The following is a 10,957-nucleotide window of genomic DNA, read 5'->3' as shown; positions in this document are numbered from 1 at the left end:
GTGGACTATCTGTTTTATTGAAACGATAATATTATTATTAATCCTTGATTGTTTCTGCGTGGATTAAATACAGGCCCTTCTATAAAATTCAGGAGGTGGAAGTGGGTTTGTGTAAAGCATACTTACGCAGGGGTGGTGGTTAAAAAAGTATGCATGTGTACAGGGAGGGGTCAAGCTTTTACAGGTTTTTTCTTACGTACTAAATGGATGGTCCCTTGTCTAAAGTGTAAATGAGCCCTAACTAACTATGCTTCCTTCAAAAAACAATCCTGCCAACATAACAGCTGCTTCTTTCAATTGTTAATTTTTTTTAACTTGTAAAGAGCAAGCGCAAACCCCACACTAAGAAATTACATTCCCGAGTCACCCACATTTGGGATGATCGTAGGGGTCAACCAGACCCAAGTGCAATGGAAAGGCCTCCCCCTAGAGGTTGTTGACAACCCTCAGTTCTCCTCAGCATATTAGCTGGATTGAGATTTAAGGTGACACCCTGGTGGTACCAGAAAATGTGTGTCCACCCATAAGTGAAAAAAGTTTTCGTGTTTGAAATTAATGAGCAATAAAAATATTTTTGTCAGGGTTATTCTTTGTTTTGTTCGTCAAATTTTCAAGTTTTATTATCCCATAGAAAGCTTGTAGGGGTGTATTCCCTTCCATCTGCCTGGGCTGGCAGTGGGTCTGGTTTCCATCCCTATTTGCTTGGAACTAGGATTGTACTCACCCACCCACCCCCAGGACTTTTATGTCCTAGGGTTGGTTTCCTCTCCGTGGGTCCCCATCAGGTAGTTTCACGAAGTGACTTTTATTAGAGTCAAGTTTTCTCCGTCTGTGATGTTATTTGGCGAGTGCTTCTGTTGTATAGTTCCTTTTTTTTATTGTTCGAACAGCAGTAATTAGATCAAATGAACCAAAGTTGTTTTCCTTACCTATACCTATCCTTGTAAATGGAATTTAGGATATTTGTCTTTAAGCCAAAACTGTAGTTACCTGTTAGAAAACAAAAATCTAGTGTCTAAGTGTTTCATAATTGTGTTTTGTGCATGCGTGTTATTATTATGTTTTCTAGTTGTTCTGTATGCCTTGGTATACTGTTTTCCAATTATATATTAAAGTTCAATGGCGCCCTGTCGCTAATTTTGATTTAATTAGTACATGTTTAGAAGTGGTCTTTGTTTGTGAGTAATCAAAACATGTTCTAAGAGACATAATTGATCGTTGGGTGGGGTATATGCAATAGCATAGTGTAATTATCCATATTGGTTGTCAATTTGAGAATTCTCAGTTTAAACATCTATTGGTATTCGAGTTGTACATGAGCGGTGATGTAGTACACTTTAACCGGTGACATCTGACTCGGATATTCACCCTTGTCCGAATCAGAGTGGTATACATACTCAATTTTCATTTTGATTATAAGGGGTTAGCGCGAACGCAGACCCCACACTAAGAAATTACGTTCCCGAGTCACCCACATTTGGGGTGATCGCAGGGGTCAGCCCGACCGAAGTGCAATGGAAAGGCCTCACCCTGGGAGAACCGCCTTGCTGATCACGGTATCTCCTGAACCAGGTAAGTATGAATTGCTATGTGACAATTTTGATTATATAGTCCGCAGAGTTCGACAAGAAAAGCTTTGTCTGTCTTTCACACATGACTTATATCTCTATTCTATTAATTAACAGCCAATTTTGAATAAAGAAGATCAATATTACACTTTATTTACAAAATTATTTGATTTGTTTTCATAGATTTTATCAGAATTGACTTAAAGGCTTGAAGAATACGTTATTCTCTGAAACTATCGCGGATACTATACTATCGGACCTATAAGCAAACCATGTTACTATTTATAGTCCCACAGACTGGTAATCTGGTTGATCAAGGGACCTGACTCTTTAATACACTCTGGAGACTAACATAGGTTTTATGTATACTGCCCCTGCTGCAAAGCTAAAACCAACATGTACCCTTGAAATGAAAATGCAAGAAATAAAAGCTGTCAGTAAAGAATATGAAATAAATTTATAAAATTTGAAAGTGGCATTTGTAAGAATAATGTTAAAGATCTACTCAAATATATTATCAGCATGTTTTTTTTATATATTGTTTTCTAATTTTATGGTGTTTGTTTTTGTAATCATATTATTATATTTTTTTTTTATCTTATAGGTGTTGTCTAATGTTATAAAGCACTCAGAGATTCTAAAGATTAGGCTCTATACAAAGTCCTCATTATTATTGTGAGTGCTCGTGATCAAACCTATATTTATCAGTATAGATGAAACCTGGATGTCAGCTTCTGTGTTGAGGAAAGGATATAAACTGCCTCATTTTCTGGACCTGCATGTGTTTGAAACATGTGCTTTCAATTCCGCACCAAAGAGTCTGGTGCTAATGTCAGTAATGAGTGTTCCAAACTCAAGACTGTTAAAGGACTGAACATCCATCAATGAAACAATGTCTCTATTTTTTTCAACTTACAACTAGGATAAGCTCACCAAAATTCTTTTTCTTAAAAAATAACTTACATTATTAACCAATCCTGGTCAGCCAAACCCATATATACTCTATTTTATGTTCACCAATTTCCAGGCTGGTTCTCATTTTTCCATACCATTAGTACCGTGTGTCCAATATCCACCCTTGATTTTCTTGACAGCCCTAGGAATAGTAGTAGGTAGACTGATAGGCATGAAATGTGTCTCAGCCTTATGTAGACTGAAAGGGATGAAATGTGTCACAGCCTTATGTAGACTGATAGGCATGAAATGTGTCACAGCCTTATGTAGATTGAAAGGGATGAAATGTGTCACAGCCTTATGTAAACTGAAAGGGATGAAATGTGTCTCAAACTTATGTAGATTGAAAGGGATGAAATGTGTCTCAAACTTATGTAGATTGAAAGGGATGAAATGTGTCTCAAACTTATGTAGATTGAAAGGGATGAAATGATTACATGATGATGATGATGCCCAAGTGCATACAACATGGCAATCTGCTGCTGCATACTGCACTGCATATCTGGGTTTACATAGTCAATGCTTGTAGTTGCTCTCGACTCCAGAAATCCAGAAAATAAGGTACATAATATTGTCCTCAATGATAATGACTCAATGATAATGACTGTCGTTTGTATACTTTCAATATATATATATATATTACATGTACATGTTGAACTAAAATGAATGTGTTAATTTCAATGTTAGTGTACCATGTAGAATGATTGCTTTTGGTTTTAAGTATGAATAACTGGTGACAAAGTACCATTAACTGTAAACAACAATATAATTACATGTGAAAATATGCAAGTTTTGCACAATCAAAGAGACATAAGTAACCATTCCAATTCAAAAATGATTGACTTTGAAGTAATTATACAAGAATCATGTAACTGTAGCATACTAAAACAATAAAAAAAAAACTGAAATTGACTTTTAAAAGTAATTTACCAGTATTAGTCAACTGTTGAACTTCTTGCATGATTCCAAACAATAAATAGGTGTATTATTAGATTTCTTGTTTTGACAAAATTGTATCCAAAATGATCCAAAATCAATTACCTTTCTGTTCTCCATTCATGGCATTATGACTATTATACCCAAGAACCTCATGTTTGTCAAACTTGCAAATTTGGCAGTGAAGATCTGAACAGCCCTAAAAGATCTTGCAAATTTGGCAGTGAAGATCTGAACAGCCCTCAAAAATATTGCAAATTTGGCAGTGAAGATCTGAACATCCCTAAAAAATCTTGCAAATTTGGCAGTGAAGATCTGAACAGACCTAAAAAATGTTCAGCTCTTGTTCTGTCAAGATGAGCCAATCCTATAATAGTCGGCAACATTGCCATTTGTATTCCAGTGGCAGAATACAGAGGGCTGAATTATGTTTGCTTGGTGTGTTCTCTCATCAACTTTCTTTTCTCATAGTGATTCTAGCCAACTACCTTTAATCACATGACTTAAACATCCAATCATTTGCATAAAAGACTTTAAATATGCAAGTTAACCTTGAATCTGCACTGTTTACAAGTCATTGACAATCTTCAACCCATAACTCTTCCTCAAACTTGACAAAAGGTTTCTCAGACTGCTCATTTTTGTCAGATGATTATATTAATGAAGACACTGGAGGGGTGTGTGTGTGGCTACAATAATAAAAAATAAACAGCGTTTAAGTTGGGAACAAATGGATGTAGAAGAATTTTTTAAGGGACGTCTATTACATATTAAAATATTCCATACTTAATGTATATTTTTCGGTGAACAAATAAAAAACAAGTTTTATTGAAAACTTGTTTAGCTATTTGCTAAATTATTCAATGGAAAATTTGATTTTATGGGCGGGGGGAATTTTAACTGGGTAGGTGATGAAATAGATAGGACAACTGACCTAACAGAAAATGATAAACTTTTTAAAAATGAAATGTTAAATTTAATTAATAAACAAAATTTACATGATATATATAGGAAACTAAATTTAGTTCGACGAAAATACACATATGAATATAAACAGAGACAGGCAAGCAGGATAGATAGATTTTATGGAACTAATTTCAATCCATTGATATATAAAAATGTTAAAATAACTGATTTTAAATGATCTGATCACAACATTGTTTATATTGAATTAAAAATTAGAAATAGGTGTAAGTGGGGTCTGGGATAGTGGAAATTAAACAATAAAACTTTAAACGATGCAGAATTTGTGGATATAATAAAAAAAATGTAATTGAAGCTTTTAAAAATGATGAAACTGTCAACATAATTAAAGAATGGGATATTTTAAAAGACACAATAAAAAGGAGAGCAATCCAGTATTCTAATACAAGGGCAGAAAAATGAAAGAAAGACAAGAAACAACTAAAAATAACCCTAAGCATAACAATAAATGAGGAAGACAGAAAAATAATTGCAAAGAAAAAAATAAGAAATTGAAGAAGAATCTCAAGGGAGAATAATCAGGGCAGGGAAATTTACCAAAATATATAATTAAAAAGATCAAAGTTTATACAAACGTGAAGAATTAATGAAGGGGGGTGTAACATTTTAGATAAAATTAGAGTTGGTAATGTAATGTACATGAAAAAATCCGATATCTTAAATAGTATCTATTCATATTATAAGGATCTATATACAACACAAAATAATCACCCTGACACAATTGACAACTACCTAAATGAAGTCGAATGTGAGATGATATCAACATAACACAAGAACCTGTGTGATGATGTCATCTCCGACAAAGAAATATCGAAGAATATTGCTACACTTACAAAGAAGAAATCACAAGGGAAGGACGGACTCGCCGCAGAATTTTACCAAAAATTCCACAGTGAGTTAACACCAATCCTAAATGCTTTGTACAATAACATATTCTTAAACAAAAGGAAACAGATGTCAAAATCAATAACAATAAGGGTGTTAAAGAGGATATTAAAAACTGGAGACCCATTTCGCTTCTCAACACAGACTACAACATTTTAAGTAGAATATTAACCAATACAGTAAAAGCTGGATTAGATAAAATGATTAATGTAAATCGAACTTGCGAGGGAAACGGGAGGGATATACAAAAAGTAACATTTTAAATATAAAAACAATAATTGACTATATAAATGAAACAGGGTCGAAAGATGCCATGGTACTTTTCAATCAAGAAAAAGCTTCTGACCGATATGAACATAACTATATATAGAAAGTACTTGAAAATTAGGTTTTGGAACAAATTTCCGTAAGTGGACCAAAATCCTATATGCTGGAATAACTAAATGTGTACAGGTAAATGGAAAACGCACAAAAGAATTTGATATACAGTACAAAGATCAGTTAGGCAAGGATGATCACTGTCAATGCTATTATACATGATAGCAATTGAAATTCTAAGCCATAAAATGCGAAACATCTCACAAACACATGGTATTCAAATTCTAAATCTCAAAGAGGAATTTAAAATGCACCAACTTCATAAGAGATACTAAATCTTATATTTATTTCCAGGAAGAATTTAAAATTTCATTAAGCATTTAATTTTAATATAAATCCTGACAAAACCAAAATACTAAAAATAGGTACAAAGCTTAAATACTAAAAATAGGTAACTGGCGTGGAAACCAACCTGGGCTTCCTCCACACCTCATAAGAGATAAAGTGAAAGCTCTAGGAGTTTTCTTTGGTAGAAGTAATAAATTAGAGAATTATAAACACTTAATCAAAAAGATTAAAGATAATGCAAATACCTGGGCTTTAATGCCACTATGCATCATGGAGCGTGCACAAATAGCAAAAACATACCTTTACTCAGATATAAATTACACTGTTAGATCAATTAATAAACAAAATATAATTGCAGATAAACTGAATTAAGACATAATAGATTACATATGGAATTATAAAATGCACTACTTTATCAAAGAAACCATAACATAGGGCTATAAGTAGAGGGGGTCTGAGGATCCCAAGCCCTCTACTACTAAAGGTCTCAAATATAATTAACAGATCTAAAAAAAATACAACCTGAACCCAAAACAGCTTGGGAGGCATTATATATTTACTGGTTTGGATTTACTATGAGAAACAGACCGGAAATATATAGGAATAATAACCTTACAAAAAAACTAGAAGTTCCAAGATGATTTAGATATATAAAGGAAATATTACTAAAGTACAGGGATAAAATAGATTTATGGAAATTAGACACAAAGAACACGTACAGCAAGATAAGAGAAGACATAACTAAAAAATTAAAATGTAGAGTAGAACAGGAAAACTTGGGGGTAAGCTGGACACAAACTTGGTTAAACTGGACAAAAATATGGTCACTAAAATACAATGTCTAATTTTAAAATACTTACACAATGCCTGGCTTATGGGCAAAGAAGCCGTTAGACATTGCATGATTAGAACAATATCAAAATGTCCGCTGTGCAAAATAACAAACTTTACCAAACTACATGCGATAGCCCAATTAATTATTTCCCGAATATAAAAATGTCCCAGTCTCTCAGTGCTTACTTAAAACGATAGTCTGAGGGATAGAAGGGGGTGGGGTGGGGTGAGGTGGGGGGCTCCAGTATGCTACCCATTAGGGGTGTGCACTGCAAGAGGGCTGAAGCCCTCACCTCATCCCCCAGCTCAGGCCGATGGCTACTTTATTTCTAGGCATTTGCAGTGTTTTGTAATTCTAAGTTTTCAAATTTCACTTCTTTGGAAAATAATCTAAAATATCTCATAGATCCTTAATAAATGGAAGACATAATAATTTCAATATCGACTGGACAGAACATGACAATATTGAGGTGGGATGGGGGCTTCGGTTTGCTACCCACTATGGGTGTGCCACTGCCAGTGCGCAGGCTGGAGCCCTCACCTCATCCCTTTACTCAGGCCTAGGGAGCTTCTATTTTAAGCCACGTCGAGGTTTAGTAACCCCTAGCTATCAAATTATAGAAGTACAATTACCTATACTAGGGTAATACATAAAACACTAGGTTTTCTTGAATTTTAATGACGCAGTACACCGTTCTCTCGTCGAAATTCTAAATTCATAATAAAATAGAAACTATACCATAACGATAAACTTAGACTTATGAAGTCTAAAACATCTATGTTAAGAAAACCGGGATAAATTTGATGAAGACTGCTGTTCCTATATACAGACAATATATACAATATAACATTGATACACATAGCACACATGGGACATAGGAAATCTCTGGCAGAGATCGCCAAACAAACAAGGGAAGGAACTCTGATACAGGGGATCAAACCCTTTATCAGATGAACAACCCTTTAGAATACACTAGGGCACTAAAAAATACCCCATCAAAATTTAGCTTTAAAATTTTGATCTAAGTACTTTTTCTAAATAAAACAAACATGCATACATTTAGGGTGACACTAATACATAAAAACACTTTATTTTTTGGGTTGGGGGTAAGTGGGGGGCATCTGTCTGGTGCCCTCCCCCCACAATTTTGTTTGGTGTCAGATCAGAAATTACAGACACTTGAATACATTCACTTCATTACCTCTCCCTTTTGCTTGCAATGATTTAAATCTTGTTTCAGTAGCTGCTGTAACACAGTAGTAAAACTAGCTGCTGTAACACTAGTAACACTGTAACTGCTATAACACTGTAATAATACTGGTTGCTTAACACTTAAGTAACAATGTGGATGCTGTAACACTATTAAGACTGTAGATGATGTAACATTGAAGTAACTGTGGGTACCCTAACATTGTAGTAGACTAGCTGCTGTAACACTGTAGTAATACTGACTGCTGTAACACTGTAGTAAGACTAGCTGCTTTAACACTAGAAACACTGACTGTTGTACACCACAGGAACATTGTAGTTCCTGTAACACATTAACTTGACAGACATACCTTTCTGTAGCAGCAACACATTTATTTCTGTTATGAAGCCAGGGTCTATTAGGAAGAGTGCCTAACTGTACACACTTTTCAATATATCTGGCTTCAAAAATCTACTATAAAAGTTCATCATGCCCAAATATGTAAAATGATTTGTTTGGTTTAAACCCCAAAAATTAACCTGTTTGACCTAGAGACCTTGTATTGTAAATAGTGACGTATGAGTTTATCAGCTAACATGTAACCCTGACTTGCCACAATCTTTGTATTGTAAATAGCGACATATGAGTCTATCAGCTAACATGTGACCCTGACTTGTCATCACATCCGGTGCAGGCAGATCAGGCGCTATGGTGTTTGTTTGACACTATGGTGTTTGTTTTATACTATGGTGTTTGTATGACACTATGGTGTTTGTTTTATACTATGGTGTTTGTTTTACACTATGGTGTTTGTTTTATACTATGGTGTTTGTTTTACACTATGACACTATGGTGTTTGTTTTACACTATGGTGTTTGTTTTATACTATGGTGTTTGTTTTACACTATGGTGTTTGTTTTATACTATGGTGTTTGTTTTACACTATGACACTATGGTGTTTGTTTTACACTATGGTATTTGTTTTATACTATGGTGTTTGTTTTACACTTTGTTTTACACTATGCACTAGCTTCAGATCTGCTGGCACATTACAGCCTAATTTTATTAGCATAATTAAGACTTTTGTGACTTGGACATTTCATGTCAAAACCTCACATGTAGTCTTAACAGATATTCATATGTTCTTAAGCAGTCGTTAGGGGTTATTGTAAAGCAGTCACTGCAGCAAAACATCAACCATTGTCATTATTTTACTCAAATAATGAAACTTACCAGAAAAAATAAATAAATAAATAAAAAAGAAGCATTAAATGTTTCTCACTGTGTTAGTTATAACTACTTCCTCATTCAGAAATGCAAGAACATAGCTATTTTATCTGATAAGTGAATCTCAGACCTTTTCAGATCCCAGTTGGGAAAATACTCACATTTTGGGGACCAAAAAGAGGGTTGAAATTCATTTCCTATGAATATACATCAGCTATTCTAAGTATAATACACAACAGCTATTCTAAGTATAATACACAACAGCTAAACTAAGTATAATACACAACAGCTATACTAAGTATAATACTAAGTATAATATACATTAGCTATACTAAGTATAATATACATCAGCTATACTAAGTATAATATACATCAGCTATACTAAGTATAATATACATCAGCTATACTAAGTATAATATACATCAGCTATACTAAGTATAATATACATCAGCTATACTAAGTATAATATACATCAGCTATACTAAGTATAATATACAGCAGCCATACTAAGTATAATATACATCAGTTATACTAAGTATAATACTAAGTATAATATACATCAGCTATACTAAGTATAATATACATCAGCTATACTAAGTATAATATACAACAGCTATACTAAGTATAATATACATCAGTTATACTAAGTATAATATACATCAGCTATACTAAGTATAATACTAAGTATAATATACATCAGCTATACTAAGTATAATATACATCAGCTATACTAAGTATAATACTAAGTATAATATACATCAGTTATACTAAGTATAATATACATCAGCTATACTAAGTATAATATACATCAGCTATACTAAGTATAATATACAGCAGCCATACTAAGTATAATATACATCAGTTATACTAAGTATAATACTAAGTATAATATACATCAGCTATACTAAGTATAATATACATCAGCTATACTAAGTATAATATACAACAGCTATACTAAGTATAATATACATCAGTTATACTAAGTATAATATACATCAGCTATACTAAGTATAATACTAAGTATAATATACATCAGTTATACTAAGTATAATATACATCAGCTATACTAAGTATAATATACATCAGCTATACTAAGTATAATATACAGCAGCCATACTAAGTATAATATACATCAGTTATACTAAGTATAATACTAAGTATAATATACATCAGCTATACTAAGTATAATATACATCAGCTATACTAAGTATAATATACAACAGCTATACTAAGTATAATATACATCAGTTATACTAAGTATAATATACATCAGCTATACTAAGTATAATACTAAGTATAATATACATCAGCTATACTAAGTATAATATACATCAGCTATACTAAGTATAATATACAGCAGCCATACTAAGTATAATATACATCAGCTATACTAAGTATAATACTAAGTATAATATACATCAGCTATACTAAGTATAATATACATCAGCTATACTAAGTATAATACTAAGTATAATATACATCAGCCATACTAAGTATAATACTAAGTATAATATACATCAGTTATATTAAGTAAAATAATAAAAATTTATGTCACACTGGTAGATATAACAGTTCATACTCAAACTGCATATATAGAAGGGAATGTATGAAAGCTTTTACTCAAGTACACATTGGTAGATATAACAGTTGATACTCAAAAGAACTGTACTTTGGTGAAAAATTCAAACACATATATTAAGCAGATCATACATT

General features: G+C 32.9%; 1 non-coding gene across 1 annotated transcript; it reads right to left on the bottom strand.

Annotated features, from left to right (window-relative positions):
* Positions 1-1,417: 1,417 nt before the first annotated feature.
* On the bottom strand, positions 1,418-1,580 carry LOC149773695 (U1 spliceosomal RNA). Its single transcript, XR_016417342.1, has one exon. It is a non-coding gene; the product is annotated as a U1 spliceosomal RNA (small nuclear RNA).
* Between the last annotated feature and the right edge of the window lie 9,377 nt (positions 1,581-10,957).

The sequence above is a fragment of the Sinohyriopsis cumingii genome, unplaced genomic scaffold, assembly GCF_028554795.1.
Source record: "Sinohyriopsis cumingii isolate HCF-2022 unplaced genomic scaffold, ASM2855479v2 utg000622l, whole genome shotgun sequence".
NCBI lineage: Eukaryota > Metazoa > Mollusca > Bivalvia > Unionida > Unionidae > Sinohyriopsis > Sinohyriopsis cumingii.
The sequence above is the reverse complement of the archived record's forward strand: the minus strand, read 5'-3'. Positions and strand labels throughout refer to the sequence as shown.